The 21,322-nt window shown below is 46.1% G+C and overlaps 1 long non-coding RNA gene across 1 annotated transcript; it reads right to left on the reverse strand.

The window, feature by feature from the left end:
* Nucleotides 1-542: 542 nt before the first annotated feature.
* On the reverse strand, nucleotides 543-18,554 carry LOC115476271. The gene is made up of 5 exons (XR_003943154.1): nucleotides 18,544-18,554; nucleotides 13,510-13,514; nucleotides 5,926-5,930; nucleotides 5,885-5,889; nucleotides 543-746 (listed from the first exon to the last, which is right to left on the reverse strand). It is a non-coding gene; the product is annotated as an uncharacterized LOC115476271 (long non-coding RNA).
* Nucleotides 18,555-21,322: the final 2,768 nt, after the last annotated feature.

Consider the following 21,322-nt stretch of genomic DNA (forward strand, 5'->3'; position numbering starts at 1 on the left):
TACGATAAGAGGACTGTATTTATCGATAGCTAAAGGCTTAGGTTACTAACAAGAGAATAGTTACAGCAAGAGAAAAGATTTAAGTCACTGTTCTGCAGTATAGTAAGTGAATTTGCTAAGTTCAGCTTTATTTGTTAACATTGTTGTGTTGAGAAGTTTTCTAAGAGGAGTGAAGACATTTTTGTGGAGTTTTTCCCCGAGACCTGTGCTGGTTATGTGCAGCAATTCTGAGGTCCTTTTTCTCCACGGTTTTTTTTGTTGCTCTTGCTGAGTTTGCAAACATTTACTTGAAACAGTTGATGGTGATTATCGGTATATTTGGAAGACCAAAGACATATACTTATGTAATGTCACCTAAAACATTAGTTGGAACAGTTTTATGATAACTGTAATCTGGTGTGAAGAGCAGTGTGCACACATGTTAAGTAAAATTGCTGCTTGATCCATATCTTTCTCTCCTAGATACCAATGCACTTCTTGCGCCACTGGCTACCTCAGGTCTTTCAGCTCTATCGAACTGTCTGAGCAAGGTCTTGGTAAGTGTGTATGAGCAGCCATCAAACAGCAACAGTTGTCACATTGCAAAGAATTAACAAGATGATGCAGGGCCTTTTCCAAATCTATGGACTTTTCCTTCAAGAACATGACCAGACCTTTGATAAACCTAGCTAGGCTGCTCTTAGGAAATCCTGCAGAAGTGAATTCCAGAGCTTGATTGCACTTTGAGTGAAACTGTTTTAAATATACTACTTAGTAACTTCTTGGTGTGTCCCCTACTCTTTGCACGTTTTGAAAGAGTACACAGCAAATTTGTGTTGACCTGTTTCACTCCAGTCATGATTTTATAGACCACAATCGTATCTACCTTCAGCCCTAACCTCAAGCCTTTCCAGTCTGTCTATCATTTTGGAATTCAGTGGCATTTATCCAATTAGCAGTACCTGCTACCTGCATAACTGCTACTATTTGGGATATTCACTGATGCCGTATGGCTCATGGGGCTGAATAATGGGTGTTTGTTACTTCAAATGATTTCGTGCCACTATTTTTATTTATTTATTAGTATTTTGTACTATTTATTTATTTATTTATTATTAGGATTTATTTACTGCCTTTTTGAAGGAATTCACTCAAGGCAGTGTATAGTAAGAATAAATCAAACATGAGCAATAGACAATTAAAGCAATAAAAATATTCGAACAACAATACAAAGTATGGCATGGTATACTACTTGCAATGACAACACAATATGTACTAGAACATTATAATTGGTAGTGAAGGGTAAGACAAAGTTGTAACATATAGATGAGTAAGAAAGTAGGAAGAATTAGAAAGTAAAGTGATTGATTTCAAGAAAGTTGCAGATGAGGTCAGAGAGATGGTTAAATATTATCTCAGCTAGGGTAGGAATGGATAAGCATGTCCCGCTGCAGTATGTGCAGCCCGAGTCAATCCTTGTGTGTGTGAGTGAGACTAACAAGTTAGTTACTTCTTCCATTAAAGGCTTGGTTGAAGAGCCAAGCTTTCACCTGCTTCCTGAAATAGAGGTAGTCTTGTGTTAAGCGGAGCCTTTCAGGCAATGCATTCCAGAGTGCGGGGGCTACTCCGGAGAAGGCTCGCTTGCGGGTATCATATCGTGTAATGTCTTTTGGAGAGGGTGTAATTAGTGGAGTCCTTGGGAGGACCTTAGGTGTGTGGAGGATCATCCTATTCTTCAGATGCTCGGGGCCATTTCCTTTCAGGGCCTTGAAGATCAGACATAGAGTTCTAAATTTAGCCCTGTATTGCACTGGTAGCCAATGAAGTTTTTGCAAAAATGGTGTGATGTGGTCACGTCGCTTGCAACCTTCTGCTGCATTCTGAATCAACTGGAGCTGGTGTAGACCCTTTTTTAGTCAGACCATTGTATAGTGCACTGCAGTAGTCTAGTCTTGATGTTACCATGGCATGCACAACTGGGATAAGATTTACCTTCTCGATGTAAGGAGAGATGCAGCGTAGCTGTCCCAAATAGTAGCTCTTGAAGGTTGCTTGGATTTGGGGAATCAGAGTAAGTGTTGAATCTAACTGTATTCCAAGGTTCCTGACTTGTGATTTGAGGGGGAGTTCATACTTCCTAAAAGGAATTTTGTTTTGTTACATTTTTACCCCGCGCTTTCCCACTCATGGCAGGCTCAATGCGGCTTACATGAGGTCGGGTATGTATCCACTTGTGTTAGGGACCCAGAGAAGCTCGGTTTTACTTGGGTTCAGGCAAAGTTTGTTGTGTTTAGCCCATTCTTGAATTCATAGGCGCCGACTCCGTGGGTGCTGTGGGTGCTCGAGCACCCCCAATATTTTGAAACCTGCCCTCCTTGCTTTCCTGCCACCCAGCCAGCGCTTAAAACTGATTTTATCTGACTGAACGGCAGTGAAAGAACTAAGCAGAGCAAAGCAGAGCAGGCTGCCTTCAGTCTTCTCCTTCTCTCTCAGCGTCCCGCCCTTGAATAAACAGGAAATGAGGGCGGGACGCTGAGAGAGAAGGAGAAGACTGAAGGTGAGCCTGCTCTGCTTGCTTAGTTCTTTCACTGCCAGTTCAGTCAGATAAAATCAGTTTTAAGAGCTGGCTGGAGTGAGGTTTGGGTTTGAGGGAGGACGGAGGGGGAGGGTTTAGCTGGCGGGTGGGCTAGGGAGGAGGCAGGGAGTCTAATAGTAGTAATGTAGAGTGTATTTCATTAATTTCTTGCTGTTTAACTAGAATGCTGGTGGATTAAAATACCTTTGGGCTGAGAGTTAGGTTTGGCTGGCTTAAATTGTTAAGAGGGTATGGATGAAAGGTGATTTTCCCTTCAGGAGTAGGGGAGGGAGAGTGGGTGGTTGAGGTGGGAAAGATTTTAGCTGGAACAGCATGGTTTGATTGATTAACTCAAGAGTTCTTGGTCGAGCCGGCTAGTATATTCAAACATGCTGGACTGTACACAATGGGGGGGGGGGGGGGGGGGGGGATAGTGGTTAAGGTAGGGATTGGGGAAAAATGGGGGGGGGGGGGACATTTAGTTTGATGATAGACTGAATTACTCTATTAGCCAACGGGGTGTTTTGATATCTGAAATGTCAGATGCTGAATTTGTTAGTTTTGTTTAATATGTTGACCCAAAAATTGTTGAAAATTAAACATGAACATAAAATAGAGGGTAGGTCTGGGGCAGGGATAAAATTGTCAAAAGTTTGATGATGGCCTGCATAATTTTGTCTGTGCTGTGCACATTTTCTTATTTGAATTTCTTAATACTCATATTATCTGGAGGTGTCTACTTTGAACTGTCATCAATAAATATGTTGAAAACTAAGAGCTGGCTGGGCGGCAGGAAGGCAAGGAGGGCAGTTGAGGGAGAAGAGGTCAGGCAGGGGGGTTGGAACTGGAATTTGGGGTGCAGGTGGAGTTTGGGGCGTCACTGGACATGGAGGGGAGGGCAGGGGAGAGAGGAGAAATCGCTGGACATGGATGGGAGGGAGGGGAGAGAGGAGAAAACGCTGGACATGGATGGGAGGGAAGGGGAGAGAGGAGAATTGCTGGACATGGATGGGGGGAGAGGGCAGGGGAGAAAGGAGAGTTGCTGGACATGAATGAATGGATGGGGGGAGAGGGCAGGGGAGAGAGGAGAGTTGCTGGACATGAATGGATGGATGGGGGGAGAGGGCAGGGGAGAGAGGAGAGTTGCTGGACATGAATGGATGCAGGGGAGGGCAGGGGAGAGAGGAGAGTAGCTGGACATGGATGCAGGGGAGGGCAGGGTAGAGAGGAGAGTTGCTGAACATGGATGCAGGGGAGAGAGGAGAGTTGGGGAGGGCAGGGGAGAGAGGAGAGTTTCTGAACATGGATACAGGGGAGAGAGGAGAGTTGGGGAGGGCAGGGGAGAGAGGAGAGTTTCTGAACATGGATACAGGGGACAGGGGAGAGAGGAGAGTTGGGGAGGGCAGGGGAGAGAGGAGAATTCCTGAACATGGATACAGGGGAGGGCAGGGGAGAGAGGAGAATTGCTGAACATGGATATAGGAGAGGGCAGGGGAGAGAGGAGAGTTGCTGAACATGGATGCAGGGGAGAGAGGAGAGTTGGGGAGGGCAGGGGAGAGAGGAGAGTTTCTGAACATGGGGACAGGGGAGAGAGGAGAGTTGGGGAGGGCAGGGGAGAGAGGAGAGTTCCTGAACATGGATACAGGGGAGGGCAGGGGAGAGAGGAGAATTGCTGAACATGGATACAGGGGAGGGCAGGGGAGAGAGGAGAGTTGCTGGAAATGGATGCAGGGGAGGGCACGGGAGAGAGGAGAGTTGATGGACATGGATGCAGGGGAGGGCAGGGGAGAGAGGAGAGTTGCTGGAGGAGAGGGAAGAGAGGAAGTGAGATGAACATGGATGCAGTGGCGTACCAAGAGGGGGGCGGTGGGGGCGGTCCGCCCCGGGTGCCAGTGGGTGGGGGGGTGCTCCGCTCCCACCGCCTCCTTTAAACAAAAATCGGCGAAGCAGCGTTGCAGGCAGCGCCTCGCCTGCCCTGCTTGTGAAAAAATCAAATCTCCTTCTCCTCGTCTTGACGTCGACTCGGGCCTTCCAATCAATCACTATGTCCCGCCCTCCTCTAAGGTAAATTCCGCGAGGGCAGGCGGGACATAGTGATTGATTGGAAGGCCCGAGTCGACATCAAGACGTCAAGACGAGGAGAAGGAGATTTGATTTTTACAAGCAGGGCAGATGAGGCGCTGCCTGCGATGCTGCTTCGCCAATTCAGACAGTAGTGAGAACGGGACTGAGGTGGGGAAGGAGAGGGGCGAAAGGGACTCGGGTGGGGGTGTTCAGAGGGGAAAAGGGGAGGGGAGAAGGGGACTGGGGTGGGGGTCTCAGACAGGGGAGGGGGAGGGGAGAAGGGGACTGGAGTGGGGATCTCAGATGGGAGAAGGGAAGGGGAGGGGAGAAGGGGATGGGTGGGGGTGTTCAGAGGGGAAAAGGGGAGGGGAGAAGGGGACTGGGTGGGGGTCTCAACAAGGGGAGGGGAGAAGGGGACTGGGGTGGGGGTGTTCAGAGGGGAAAAGTGGAGGGGAGAAGGGGACTGGGGTGGGGATCTCAGACAGGGGGAGGGGAGAAGGGGACTGGGTTGGGGATCTCAGATGGGAGACGGGGAGGGGAGAAGGGGACTGGGGTGGGGGTCTCAGACAGGGGAGGGGAGAAGGGGACTGGAGTGGGGATCTCAGACGGGAGAAGGAAGGGGAGGGGAGAAGGGGACTGGGGTGGGGGTGTTCAGAGGGGAAAAGGGGAGGGGAGAAGGGGACTGGGGTGGGGGGCTCAGACAGGGGAGGGGAGAAGGGGATTGGGGTGGGGTTTTCAGAGGGGAGAAGAGGACTGGGGTGGGGGTCACAGACAGGAGAAGGGGACTGGAGTGGGGATCTCAGACGGGAGAAGGAATGGGAGGGGAGAAGGGGACGGGGTGGGGGTGTTCAGAGGGGAAAAGGGGAGGGGAGAAGGGGACTGGGGTGGTGGTCTCAGACGGGAGAAGTGGAGGGGAGAAGGGGACTGGGGTGGGGATCTCAGACAGGGGAGGGGGAGGGGAGAAGGGGACTGGGTTGGGGATCTCAGATGGGAGACGGGGAGGGGAGAAGGGGACTGGGGTGGGGGTATCAGACAGGGGAGGGGGAGGGGAGAAGGGGACTGGGTTGGGGATCTCAGATGGGAGACGGGGAGGGGAGAAGGGGACTGGGGTGGGGGTCTCAGACAGGGGAGGGGGAGGGGAGAAGGGGACTGGGGTGCGGGTCTCAGACAGGGGAGGGGAGAAAGGGACTGGGGTGGGGTGTTCAGAGGGGAGAAGAGGACTGGGGTGGGGGTCACAGGCAGGAGAAGGGGAGGGGAGAAGGGGACTGGAACTGGGGGCTGAAAAAAGGGGCAGAGAGAGAGGGGACAGATCCTAGATGGAAGGGGGAGCGAGAGGGAGGGCAGACTCTGGATGGATGGGAAAGGGAGGGCAAATGGTGGATTGAAGGGGCAGAGAGAAAGGGCAGACCAGTGGCGTAGCCAGACAGCCAGTTTTGGGTGGGCCTGAGCCCAAAGTGGGTGGGCACAAAATTTTCTCTGCTCCGCCCTACCTCCACCTCAAAATATAAATACTTTAGCTAATGAGGATCCTCAAGCTCAGTCAGCTGAAGACTTTCTCTGAAGGTGGCCAGAACTCTCTTTTACCAAGCTTGGCAGGCAGCAGCAATGACCCTAAGCCACTGATGCCAGCACCCCACACATGCTTAGCTGTCGATGGCTCAAGGATGCGGTTGCCAGAGCTTGGTAGAAGGGAGTTCTGGCCGCCTTTGGAGGAGGTCCTTAGCTGGGGATGCCTGGGAATCCTCACCAGCTATACAGCAAGGGTTAGGACTGTTGTAAGACCTACTTGGCCCAGGTCAGAAAATAAAGGAGGGCTCCCCTCCCCGATTCCCTCTCCTCTTTGCCTCCCTTCCAATTTTCCACCTGCCATTACTATCACACCAACAGAACCTCACCAAACACAGAACAAGGGATCACAAATTAGAAATAAAAATATTTAGACAAAAATTAAAAAGGAACCCCAAGAAGTTAAACATAGCATTACTGCAACACTGGAGACACAAAACATGCATTTCCTTTTCTACAGAACACAATACAAAGACATTTCCTATGCACATTTCCAAAAGCTAACATATTCCATTTAAAACATTTGAAATAAAATGCTTTGTTTCTACCTTTGTTGTCTGGACATTTAATTTTTCCATCTTGCTGGTTCCAATTTCTCTTTTCTGCTTTCCTCTCTGCCGTCTGCTAATTCTTCTTCAAGCGGCTGTAGTCCATTTGTCTTTTCTCCTCTCTCCTGTCTGTTCCCTCAATATTCCTGCCTCTGACATGTTGGTCATTCCTTTGTAGCTCTTTTCTGCCTCTCTCTCACCCTTCTTTGTCTCCTTTTTACTTTTCAACTACCTATCAAATTTCCATCTTCTTCTTTCACCCACTAGCTCTCCCATTCCCCATCTTACTCCTCCCCATCCCTACTTTCTCTTTTATCTTTAATCTACTCCCCATTACCATATTTCTACCCTCTGTAATCACTATCTCTCATTCATTTCCTTGCCACCCCTCCTCCCCCTCTTGCCCTCTCCCACAGGGTTCCACCATTCCCATCATCTTCTCCCTCCACCCTTCTAACCAGCATCTGATCCCCTTCCCACCCCAACATGGTAGCCTTATATTTTCCTGCCCCTTCTCTCTTCATTCCTGTTAAATAGTAATAGTAGTAGTCCTCTCCCCCATGGCCCAGCATTTCCCCCCTCACCACCTACTGTGTACCTCTCATCCACCTCCATATCTATCTCCCCCTCTCATTCCCACTGTCCAACGTCTCTCTCCCCTTCCCATACAGCATATCTACCTTCCTCCCCTCTACCAGCATGTCTAACATTTCTCCCTTCCCTCCACCCCTATGCCCACCATTTTGCCCTCCTCTCCACCCCTATGTTTAACATTTCTCCCCCTCTCACCACCTATCCCCTCTCTATGCAGCATGTCTCCCTCTCCTCCACCTCATATGCAGCCAAGACTTCTCCCTTCCTGACCCCTCCACCCCTTTACTGGATCTCTCCCTTCTTCCCCATGCAGCTTCTCCCCCCACCCACCATGCCTCATCATTCCATCTTCCCTCCTCCCTGTGCAGCATTTCCTTCCATCTTCTTCCCTCCCCCCCCCCCCCCCCCGTGCAGCTGCTATCCCCGTCTTCCCTCCCCCATTCCAACATCTTTTCCCCATCATCCCTTGCCCCGTTGCGTGCCACAACTTTCACCCCCATCTTCCCTCACCCTCGCAGGCCCGCACAGCAGCGATTCCGATCGCAGTCAGCTCCTTCGACTCGCACACGCTGCCAGCCGGCTGCCGCTCAAATCTCCTTGCAGCTACTAGCAGCGCTAACCCGGAAGCCTCTCCTCTGAGCTTCCGGGTTAGCGCTGCTAGTAGCTGCAAGGAGATTTGAGCGGCAGCCGGCAGGCAGCGTGTGCGAGCCGAAGGAGCTGCCTGCGATCGAAATCGCTGCTGGGCGGGCCTGCGAGGGTGAGGGTGAGGGAAGATGGGGATGAAAGTTGCGGCACGCCACGGGGGAATGGATGATGATGGGGACCGGAGCCTCCGGTATCGCTGTGCTGCTGGGCGGGCCTGACCCCAAATTGGGTGGGCCCAGGACCACCCGGGACCACCCGTGGCTACGCCCCTGGGGCAGACAGTGGAGTGGATGGAAGGGAAAGGGCAGACAGTGAATGGAAGGGGCAGAGATAGAGGGCAGATGTGGATGGAAGGGGCAGGGTGAGAGGGCAGACATTGGATGGAGGGGCAGCAGAGAGGGCTGACACTGGATGGCAGAGAACGAAGACAGATGCTGGATGGAAGGAAGATGGTGAAAAGAAGATGAGGAAAGCAGAAACCAGAGACAACAAACTGTAAATAAAATATATATTTTTGTTTTTTGCTTTAGGATAAAGTAGTATTGTAGCTGTGTTAATAAATGTTTATAATAGAACATGTAAACAAGGTAATCTTTTTATTGGACTAATTTTAATACATTTTGACTAACTTTCGGAGAACAAAACCCCCTTCCTCAGGTCAGGATAGGATACTGTAACAGCACTATACTGTACTGACCCGAGGACGGAGGTTTTGGCCTCTGAAAGCTAAATGTATTAGTCCAATAAAATGGTATTATTTTACTTTCTATAATTGTTTTATTTCTATTTGTTAATTTGTAAAGTGGTGATTGGTACTTGTTAGTTTTTTTCAAATTTACATCTGCTGTTATATTTTGCACAGTACTAGGGGACAGTTTCTGTTTCTGTGGTGTTGCATTGTATGCAGAGTCTGGCATTGGGGGTTCAGTTTATTTTTTGTCTAAATAGAAAGTTTATGATTACTTATCCTATAGTGGATTAGGGTGTATCTGTGTTTGTGAAAAAGACATGGCTTTCAGTTGGCATTGACTGTGCAGGATCTACGATCTGTACTATTCTGTCTGGTTTCATTTTACAATAGGTGAATTGATGTTCTAGTGCTCACTGTAGTGTTTAAGATGCTTTCCTTTTCCTTGTGTGACTCGTAGAAATGACTGCTTATGGTATGGTAGAATTGCTCTAAAGGTCCTGAGTGTTTTGTATTCTCGGCATGCCTAGTACTGGATTTTTTTTTTTGGGGGGGGGGGTGTTAAAAAAATGACCGGCCCCGGGTGTCAACTACCCTAGGTACGCCACTGCATGGATGGAGGGGTGGAGAGAGGAAAAATGGTGGACATGGATGGAGGAGAGGGAAGAGAGAGGAAGGAGTTGCATATGGATGGAGGGGAGTTAAGAAAGAGGAAGGAGACGCATACTGACAGAGATGAGGGAAAGGGAAAAGATGAGAAAAACTACACATGGAAGAAGAAAATAGACGCTGGATGGAAAGGAGAGAGAGAGGGGGCAGATGCTGGATGGAAAGGGGGAGAGAGGGGGTAGACGCTGGATGGAAAGGGGGGAAAATGAAAGATCAAGGAAAGAAGAAATGAGACTGGGACCAACACAATTAGAAACAGTAAACGGCAAGACCACAAAGGTAGGAAAAAATGAATTTTATTTTTAGTTTAGGATAAAGTAGTGTGGTAGCTGTGTTAATAAATACAGAAAATGGAAGTAAGGTGATATCTTTACTGGACTAATTTTAATACATTTTTGACTAATGTTTGGAGACCAAATCCTCCTTTCTTGTGTCAGAACAGAAAATCATAACAGCAGTATACTGTCCTGACCTGAGGAAAGAGGTTTTGGCCTTTGAAAGCTAATTGAAAAATGTATTTAGTCCACTAAAATGATATTTCCATATTTTCCATTTTTTGTTTTATTTGTATTTGTTAACCTATAGTATAGTGATTGAAATATGTCAGTTTTTGAAATTTGCATCTCTTTATATTTGCACAGTACAGAGGGACTGAGAGGTGGGACTGTTCAGGGAAGAAGTCCTGGTGCAGGTTGCAGGCGGCAGCGGGCAGGCAAGACTGCCTGCCCCGAAGAATTCGCTTGACAAGGGGGACCACCGGACCCTGTAGGAGGGAGGGAGGAAGGAAGGAAGGAGCCGGCTCGCTCTTAGGAACAACCGGCTTGCAAGTCGGTAAAAAATGTAACAACTGGCTCTTGTGAGCCGGTGCGAGCCGGCTCCAGCACACCACTGGTTGCAGGCAGCCTATAAGTGGTGCTGCCACTGCCCAGGTGAAGACTGCAGTAGACAGAATTTTAAGGTATGGGGGGGGGGGGGGGGGGGGGGGGGGGCACGCACTGCCTGTAAAAAAAAAAAAAAAAACTTTCAGCACCCCCAATCATTTTGAAAAGTTGGCTCCTATGCTTGAATTGATGTTAGACAAGTGATCAGTTTTTTCAAGGCTGTAGGTAAGTCAGGTTCAGTGGGTATGAGTAGCTGCACATCATCAGCATAGAGGTAGAACTGAGGGTCCATTGACCGATTCAGCTCAGCTAGTGACTTGAGGTAGATATTGAACAGAATAGGTGACAATATCGATCCTTGTGGTACCCCACAGGTCAGTGTCCATGGTGGTAATGAGTTGCTGCCAAACATTATGGATTGTTGCCTGTCTGATAGATAGAATCTGAACCAGGCAAGTACTGTTCCATTGACACCTGTTTTTGTCAGTCATGCTAACAAGATATCATGATCCACAGTGTCAAAAGCTGCTGAAAAATCTAGTAGTACTAACATCGAGGCAAATCCCTTGTCTCGGTTTCTGTGAAGATCATCTAGCAGGGATACGAGGACCGTTTCTGTTCCATAACCAGGTCTGCATCCAGATTGACATGGATCTAGCCAGTTACTCTTTTCTAGCCATTCATTAAGTTGAACACAGATTGTTGGTTCTATGAGTTTCCCTAGAAACGGGATGTTGGATACTGGCCTGTAACTTTCAAGTTTGTCCTGGTCAAGGTTGTTTTTCTTCAGCAGAGGGCAAACCACTGCCCTTTTTAATACTGTTGGCAGTTGCCCATTAAAAAGAGAAGTGTTCACAATTTTTGTGGCACCTTCTATAAGGCCCATACTTGCCTGCTGCACTGATGGGCAAGGATTGAGGGAGAAGGTAGTTGGTTGAAGGTCTCTTAGCATTTTGTCAAGGCTCTCCTCTGTCATTAGGTTAAAAGTGTTCCATCTGACTCTGTTAGGAGGGGGCGAGTTTGTGCACCCCTGGTTGACTGGTTGGGAACTGGGTGGGATTACCTGTAAATCCTGGTGGAGACTTTTTTAATTTTGTTGGCGAAGTATGAAGCAAAATCATTGCAGTTCAGTTTAGACTGGGCAGGCTGGTTTTGTTGTGGGGGTTGCAGTAGGCAGTTTACTATACTGAACAGCTGCTTGGTTGAATTGGCAGCCTGTGCAATGCATTGAGAAATACTGTTTTTTGGTTGCTGTTAAGGCTTGGCGGTACTTTGCCATGTGCATCCTGCAGTTTAGCCTGTCTTCATCCAGGTGATATTTGCGCCATCTCCTTTCCAGTTTTCGTCCTTTGCGTTTAAGGATCTGAAGTTCTGGAGAAAACCAAGGTGAGCGTTTGTGAGTGGGGCATAAGACCTTTTAAAGTGGTGCTGTTTTCTCTAAGGTCTTGGCTAGGTATGTATTCCAAATGTCCAAGGCCTCTAGGAAATTCTCAGCAGTCAGCTTTTTTTTTGTCTCTGATCTCCTTCCAAACTCTGGGAGGTGCCATTTGTTTCAGGTAGTCACTTAGGGAGAATTTAATTAAAAAATGGTCTGACCGGGGGGCGTGTCAAGATGGCGCCGTGAGCGGAGGTGTTTGAAGCGAGCTCCTGCCTAAACTTGCTGAATATTAAACAATTTACCTGTTTTCCCAAAATGCCGCATACTAAGCGTAAGGGGACGACTCGGGGAATTTCCCTTCACCCCGCGACGTCCACACCGGCAAGTGGAGGTTTGGAACGCTTCTTCCCCGCATTGTCCCGAAGAAGCGGAGCGGAGTCCTTAGCTGGAGGGACCGGTGAAGCGATCCCCCCGCAGGAAATAGAAGTTTCTCTCTCCCCGCCTTTCTCTACGACGCCCCCATGCCCTGCAACTGCTCTGAGCGGGACGGGGTTTCTCTCGGAACCCGGAAAGGTTTATTCCGAGGAGCTCAAAGGGGAGTCCAACTCTGTAAGGATATCTGCAGCTGCAGGAGAGACGGAGGTGAGCCTGGGCAAGATTTGGCTGAAGTTATTGGAAATAGAAAAAACCCTGAGACAATCTTCGGATGAGGTAAAGTCTCTGAATTTGAATGTACAGGAAGTGAAGGACTCCCTAGATTTGGCTAAACAAGACTTTTCTTCTAAGATTGAGGCCTTAGAGAGAGAGACAAAGCAAACTGATGATTTTAAAATGGCTGTGATAAAAGATAATATGGAAATTAGAAGAAAACTAAAACAAGTGGAGAACTTTAATAGGAGATTAAATCTCCGTATATTGAATTTCCCTAGAATATTGGGAGAATCTCCTAAAGACATGTTTCAGAGATACCTAAAAGAAAACTTAAATTTTCCCCAAGAAGTATTTCCTCCTCTGAACAAGATCTATTACATACCAAGTACGATGAAAAAAGTCGGGACAGAGAACTCTATAGATTTGCAAAATGTCACAGCCATACTGGAGCAAACAATTGAAGAACCACCTGAAAGGGGGACGTTGATAATTTCCTTTGTATTTCAACAGGATTTGAACGCAGTAATGCGTCTTTACTTTAAATCAACTAATCGTGTATTTGCTGGTCAAAAGATTTGGTTGTATCCGGATGTGACTAAGTCAACACAAGACAAACGTAAAAAGTTTCTCTCTATGAGGTCAAAAGTACTAGAATTGGGAGGTTCATTCCTCCTGGCTTATCCTTGTAAATGTATCATCAGGTTAAATCAAGTCAAATATATATACTATATGCCTGATCAACTTCAGACTTTCCTGGACAATAAACAACAGTAGAGTTGAGAAATATATGGGACTGACGGAACCAAAATTCCTCATTTATATGTTATGATTCATGTTATCTTCATTAATTCCTACCTCCCCCATTATTGGGGTCTAAGGAATCCAATATTTTGTCTTTAGTGGGACAATTTGCTTAAATAATAATGTTTCTGTAGTATTTTAATTTTCTTAAAGGCTGTATTAAACTTTTGCAGTATGAAAATTTCTGTAATAAGTTTATAAAAATTTTATAAAAATTATGAACAATAAAAAAATGGTCTGACCATGATAGGTGGGTTATTTCAATACTGTTATCCCAGAATTCTTGGATATCCACCCTTTTGTAGAATACTAGGTCTAGTGTGTGACCCTTTTCGTGGGCTGAAGAATTGATCACCTGTGTAAATCCTAGTGCTGTCTGTTAGTCTGGTTATGAGCCCTTGGGCCCCGGCCGAGGCCTAGTGTAGGGGCTAGGCCAAGGCCGAGGGCGGGCTGAACAGGCACTTCACAACCCCAGCTACCAAGCCCTGTACACACACAGCAACCAACTTGCACCACAGAAAAGGGAAGATAGGGCAATCAGGCAGGCCTCGCGGCCTAATTGGAATCGATTCACTCAGAATTCAAGCATGCGGGCCTCATGGCCTAATTGGAACCGAGTCATACTTAGGGAGGGGAGAAAGAGATTAACCGAGGGGTCCCCCACGGGGACCAGAGCACCAGCAACCCCTTCGGTGCTGGTAATCAAGGAGGAAGGCAGGGCCGTGCCAACACAGTAAGCGGGGTAAGCACCGCAGGGGGGCGCTTGCCTTCAAGGGCGCCGCACCGCCCTGTGGTGCTTCCATCAAGTTATATTTAAAAATTAAAAAATAAACCTTCCCGTGTTGGCGCGTCGGCGCCTATGCGCATGCGCTGCCGAGAAGAGATAGATAATCCATGTCCGAGATATTTACAGACAGTCAACTGTTCTCCCTTCCCCGATTGGTGGAACAAGGGCGTTGCTATGTTCGCAAGCAATGAGCACCTGCCTTCCGAGGCTCTCAGCCAATGAACGCATTCTGTCAGTTGAAGCTCGCGGAGCGAAAGGGAGCGCGGAGCGAGCTTGCAGAAGAGGCGGACTTGGACTTGGGAGCGAGCAAGCAGTTGTGGGGCAGCTTAGCTTGGTATGGTGGTTGTGTTTTAGTAGGGCTTAATAATGCAAGGCTTTTAGTCGAAGGCAAGTGGCCTTTTAGAGACTGAAAAGATAAAAACATTCGTTTGAAATCAATGCTGGTTCATTCTCTTAAAATTGGAACACCATTCTGACACAGATTAAACAAATTTCTTTCTATTTCCCTTTTCGAAAAATTCTAAAGACGTAGTTCTTAACATTAGAAGATATATTGTTGTATTGTCTCTTCATCTGACTGAAGATCTCTTCCGTTGTAATCCGCCTTGAATCTTAAATAAGGTAGAATATAAATAATTAGAATAATATCAATTGTGAGAGAGACTCCACTCCTTCCCCAATACACCGTTTAAAAACATTGGAAATTGCAGAGTAGTGATTGACTTCTGCTCACCCAGAGTAGGGCGCTAAATCCAAGATTTTAACCATCTAGTTGCTTTGGGAATGGTTGGCGCTCAACTGCAGTCTTCCACGTCATATAGTTTTACACAGGTGAGGAAGTGACCACTCTGGCTGCTTGAACATCTGTTTGCATAGGGGTTAAGTTGTGCTAATAGCTGCCATAATTACCCTTTTCTGAAAACAATGAAGGAGTTTGCCCAAAATTGGGGAGGGTTAAACTGAAATTTTCTCTCCCAGTAAACAGTGAAGAGGATTGATCGTTATTAGGAGGTTCAAAAGGATGAGAAGAAGGGTTGGAGAAGAGAGAAATGAGATGCCACATGGGGGGGGGCGCCGCCAACTGATTCTGCAGGGGGGCGGGGGGGGGGGGGGTGCCGCCAATTGATTCTGCAGGGGGGCACCAGAGACCCTAGGCACGGCCCTGGAGGAAGGGAAGCATACACAGAAACCCATCAACCCGTAGCCCACCACACACAAAGAAAGTGAGGGACTATCATATAAGATAATATAGGCAGAGACCCTCAGCTAACAGGGAAGGGAAAAGTCTGCAAAACGGAGTGCAGAGCCACACACCAGCACAGAAAGGTGTGTAATACAGCAGAGAAAGGATTGAACCAGTCACACAGGGAACTGCAGTAAACAGAACTGCCAGAAGAAGAGAGAAGCTCTGCAGACAAAGGGTTAAACCAGGCTCAGCATACAGACAGTAACTAGAGGCAGGGAACACTGCAGACAACGGGTTAATTGGCAGTACAATGAAAAAACAAACAAACAACCCCCACAGAGAGAAACAAAGGGCAGGACCTGCCAAGCAGAAACAAACAGCGGAAAGGGAACTCTGAAGGGAAGCAAAACAAACAGACTGGAACAGAACGAGGAGGGACTCACCACATGGCACCAGAGCCAAAGAGATAAACCCAGGTGTAGTGAGAAAGGTAATTAGACACACACAGGCAGAGACAGAGCAATAGAAAACTGCAAGCCAAGATAGGAGAACAACGCCACACAAGCACAGAGCAAATAGCTCAGACAGAGCACAAGTAAGGCTTCAGCAGAATTGAAGAAAATGCCAAAGCAGGGGTTGACGGGAGGGGTAAGCTTAAGTAGATCAGACTGACATCAGCTCAGCCCCTGACGGACCAATCAGGAGTGGTACCAAGCATTCCCTTGTCTAACTAGCAGAAATACTAACAGAATCATAATACTGTCATCGTGTCCAGAAAGGCAGCTGTGGTAGTATCTGGGGTTTTGATGTGTAGATTTAAGTCTCCCATGATCACCAGCCTAGGGTAATTCAGGGTCACTTGAGTAATCAGGTCTAGGAGTTCTTGCACAGATAATGTGTTATTACGAGGTGCTCTGTAAATCATGAGCAGTCAGATTGGCTTCTCCTCTTCAATTTGGATTAAAAGAGATTCTGATCCATGTAGCTGGGGGATGGATATTCTGCACAGTTTGATTGTGTCCCGAATCGATACTGCTACCCCTCCACCCTGTCTTTCTGGTCTTGGTTGATGTTGGATGTTTAAACCTGTTGGGCATAGTTAAGCCAGTGGTAAACTCCCACTTTCATCTAGCCAGGTTTCACTTATTCCTAGGATGTCAAGATGCTGTTCATTTATGGCATCATGGCTCACCGAGGATTTCTTTGCAGCTGATCTGGCATTCACCAGTCCTATAGTTTCCAAGGGTGGTTTGGGGGTGCTGTAGGTAGCTTTGGTGTGACAATGAGGTGATCTTTTAAGTACTGTTATGCGGGTGTTTGACCTCTTGCACTTTTGCCTTCTCTTTGGTTTGTGGGGGTTATGGTTTCCTCTCCCACACACCACTGGGATGCTTGCATGACACATTTTTGTGTCAGAAGCTAATAAGGCAAAATTTCACTGGGTGGCGCTGCACTCCACTCTTTGGAGTACACCCTGTAGATCAGCAGTCTTCCTAGTTGCCAATGCAGGGTTAAGGCTTTAATAGCTGAAAGAACAGACCTTTTAAAGTTGTAAATTCAGACCAGGCCTGTGAGATCAAAGTCTTCCATCAAATAGAGAAACAAATGGCTGCACTTAGTACTTCTATGTGAAATTCTTGGAGACACTGCATAGGTTTCCTTTAGTTTTAAGGAATCTAAAAGATTCAGAGTTATAAAGGTAGATTATGTAGTTAAAATAAAAAATTTTAACTCACGGATTGCAGGTATGAACTTTAGAGTTTCTGGTTCTGATATCCTTGGATGGTCCAATTGATGCAGGTTGCTGTAGGCTTTTTCTTTATTGTTCCAAAGGAAGGATAGATGTAAATAAGGATTCAGCTCCAATCTCAGAGTATGAGGAGTGAAAAATGTCCTTTCTCCAGCCAAAAATAAATGGAATAAGTTCCGAGTAAAATTGAGGACTGGTACCTCAACACAGACTGAGCAGAAGTCAGTAAAAGTTTGGGTTGTAAATAAGCAGAAAATGTAGTTATTTAATCTAAGTTGCAGAGCCTGGTGTAAACCCAGCCAGCCAGAAAACTATGAAAACTGTTTCATCCTTTTACTGATGCCTGATGATCACATCCAATCTGGACAATATTTAAAAGTATTTCACTGGGCAAGAACGGCTCCTGGTTGGTTAAGTAGCCTAAAGCCGGCTAAATGTTCATATTCAACTTGACATAGCCGGCTATTTTGGCTGAATATTTCCACTTAGTGGGTAGTTCGGTGTCCGGCTATGTTACCAACATAGTCAGTTAGCACCAATATTCATTGGCTGACCAACTAAGCTTAGCAGTCAGATAGACCCATGGAAATAGTAGTTCTGTCTTTGGCCACTATAACTTAGACAGCCAATGAATATCGGCTTAACCGGCATGTGTTTAGTGGCCAAAATAATCCAGAAATGTAATGCTGGCCACTGAACATGGTCCCGGCAGGCTCATTGCTGACCACGGGAGTTAACTGAGCACCCTCCTGTGCTCTCAATATTTTTATAAGGAAATTCTTTCTTGAAAGGGAATGGGACTTGATATACCACCTTTCTGTAATTTTTGGAACTACATTCAAAGTGGTTTACAGGTACTGTCAGGTTTTCAAGGTTAAACCTGGATTCGTGAGCCCTTGGACCCCTGCCGAGGAGCTGCAGTGGCAGGCAAACCCCCCCAACCAGCACTGGGCTAACACACCAACAAGGCAGGGACTGCAGACGCAGATAAGCAAGCAGGAACACACTGGACTAGAACACTCGGACTAAAACACAGGACTGGAACAAGACTTCACCTGCACTTGACTGCTGTTCCCTAGGGGTTGAGCAGCCGGCAGGACTTACAAGAACCAGGAGCACACACAGGGAATAGGACTCTGAAGCAAGCTTGACTAACAGAGACAGGGACTCAGGACACAGAACTGAGGAAACTTCCTCAGGCAACAGGATTCAGCAACAAACTTGCACAAACAAGGACTGGGGAAAAAGGCAGAGGGGAACCTGTTGCAAAATAACTCTCCTCTCGTGTGTCTGGGCAAAAAAACTCTTTATTTGGGAGTCAATCCCCTTCTTATATACTCTATGAATATTCATGGATATTACATGTATTATCATTACTATTGGTTACATTTTGCTTACACAACCATGATCATGCATTGCTTACAAGAACAACTCTACATGAACAGCTCGTGAACCTGCTCAGGAATGTACAAACATCACCTGCTATTCTGCTACTTTCTCAGGAAAGAACAAAAACATCACATGCTAGATTCTCAGGAATATACAAAACATCATCTGCTGCCTGTATCCAAATACATTCTATCTACATCTCCACCTTTTTTTTTTTTTTTTTTTTTTTAATGAAATCTCCGTGGTGTGCCAGCTGGAGATGGAGGTGGAGATGTTTGTAATAGCTTATAAACATATTGAGCAGAGTGACGTGTTGGAGCGAATGGACGAGGAAAACATAAAGAAAAAAGGTTAGGAATGCATTGTATACAACAGCAAAAAATAGTGAAAACAAAAATACCAATGACTAAATACTGGATAATAGGGCGGAGCCAGGTCCAAGGGATCCATTGCCACAATTGATCCCATACATCAGAGAGTAGGTTATTATGAATAGTAATATGAGTAGTTAAATTCCGTAGGAAAGCTAATTGTTTGTCAATGGCCTTTGAATTGTCAGATAAATTAAAACAGCACATGTCCTGAAACTCTTCGCAACCATGATGGTTAAGTAATAAAAGATAATCAATGGCTGCTCGATTTTGTAAAACTCCATGACGTAATTGCTGTTGCTCAGCATTAAGTAAACTAATAGCAGTGGAGGTTGCATTGATTGATTTAATTGCCCAACAGGCTAATTCACGAATATTTTTTGCATTTGCCGCTGCCAATGCAGGGACACCTATTAATGAAAATGCAAGTGCCAGATATTCAGTTTGACTCAGAAATTTAACATTATCATTGCAATTGGCAGCAAGGGTCATACGCTTGGATCGCATATGTGAGGAGTTAGAAAATAAAATATGTTTACTGGGAAGTACCATAGTGAGTCGACTTAGACAGCATGTAGTACCATCAGATATATTAGCTGGAATATAATTAAAGGTATACATTCCACATGACCAAAACCAGCCAGGGGGTAAATGAGTAAATTTATAAATATATGAAACATTTTCGTAGGAGCTACAATTTAACAAAGTTGGTCCAAAATTAACACAATTTGATCGGGTACAATTAACCATACGAGCACATGTCATATTGATACTAGCTATTTGATTGGTTCTCACATGCATTGCCAAAGTAGGCGGCAACAGGGTTTGTGTTCCCCAATTATGGTATTCATAAGAAGCATTTCGATAGGATGAATTAACAGGAAGCTGTGAATAAAACCAAGTATCATTTTGCATATCTTTAGGATCATGACATACTGGAATCAGGCAAGTTGCCAAAACTTCTCCAACTGCCTTTTGATGAGAAAGACAGAAATCAGTTTGGTTCAGTGAAATTGCAAACGCTTCCCAAATATTTTTTGTGGGAAGTAATTGTGACTGTCCACAAGGTATGTACAAACAACAACACAGTAGAAGCAATGTAATGGAATTAGCATTAAGCGCTGCAATAATAGCCACTACGAAGTTATCATCAGTCTTTTCAATATGAGCTTTTTCTAAAGTCTCTGTAGCTTGTTGACTCAAGGCTTTAATTTGTCCCCAAGTAACAGGAGCATTAGGTTGACGAGTCACTGACCGTTTGCGTGTTTGCATCTGCGGTCCTTGAAGGGTGAGTGTGAAATTGGGAATTGGGTTGTGAAGACCTTGATGCCACGACATGAGGTTTCACCCACTTTGCTGGAATCCACACCGGGCCAGAATCTGTTTGAACAGCAGCGTAACCACGACCCCAGGTAAGGAGAGGCACAGGGGAACTCCACTGATCAGAAGGTAGTTGTCGGTATATGACCAAAGGACGAGATAAAGGTGGGGCAGGAGTACGAAAATGTTGTTCAAATCTGGAAGAAAAGTTTTTGTAGCAGGATTATTGATGAGATTGAGATGATTCAGTGTGTAAAGGATTTGTGCTAAGCATTCATCAATGCTTACTCTATGACGGAGAATACCGTCTTTTTTTGTAGTCAGATTACTTAAAGCAGTTTTCAGTGTGCGATTAGCACGTTCAACAATAGCTTGACCAGTGGAGTTATAGGGGATACCAAAAAGGTGCTCAATATGCCAGAGGGTCAGGAACTCCTGTAAGGAGGTGGAAGTATAAGCAGGGGCATTGTCTGTCTTGAGAGTTTTAGGAACACCCATGACCGCAAAAGCTTGGAGAAGATGAGAGCGGACATGAGATGTAGTTTCCCCTTTTTGTGCAGTGACCCACAAAAATCCAGAATGAGTATCAACAACCACATGAAGCTTAGACCATTGACCAAAAGGGGGAAAGTGAGTAACGTCCATTTGCCAGAGGCTATTAACTTCCAGACCACGAGGATTAACTCCAGGAAAAAAGGTAGTAGGAGCTGAAAAGGAACATTGTGGACAATTTTTGATAATAGCTCTAGCTTCTTCTAAAGAAATTTGAAACTGGCGAGCTAGGCTAGGTGCATTTTGATGATGAAGTTCATGACTGCAGTGTGCTGTGGAGAAAAATGAAGATGGCGATCCGCTCGAGCATTCCCTTCAGACAGACCACCAGGAAAAGGTTGATGACTGCGGATATGACCTATAAAGAGAGAAGAAAGGCGATTCTCCAAGTAACCTTGGAGGGTTAACAGTAAAGCATAAAAAGAGGCATCCATTTTGAATGATACATAACTGTCGGGCATGCGACGGACAAGATTAGCACAATATTGACTGTCAACAATAAGATTCAGTGGTTGATCTGAAAATAAAGAAAGAGCCAGGATGATGGCAGCAAGCTCTGAACGTTGAGCAGAGGTTTGTGGAGAGGTAAATTTGACGTGCCATTTGTTCAGATTGTACCAAGTAACCACCCCACGAGTGGGACTACCATCTGTAAAGACGGTGAGAGCAGTAGGGAGTGGACGTAAAGAAATGGGATCATGAAGAGTGATTGGCAAAATGGATGTGCCCTGTATGCGAGGGTCTTTAGGATAGTGGCAATCTATAATACCAACATAAGTGGCTAAAATAAATTGCAAGTCGTCGGAGAACTGAATCATTTTTTCCCACTGCCACAAAGAATGAGGAATGATGAGTTTAAGAATGTCGAAACCAGTCATGAATGTTGCTCGCTCTCGAGCTTTAGTAATCAGCAAGGCTAGTTGCTGGG

Source organism: Microcaecilia unicolor, chromosome 8 (assembly GCF_901765095.1).
Source record: "Microcaecilia unicolor chromosome 8, aMicUni1.1, whole genome shotgun sequence".
NCBI classification, from domain to species: Eukaryota; Metazoa; Chordata; class Amphibia; order Gymnophiona; family Siphonopidae; genus Microcaecilia; species Microcaecilia unicolor.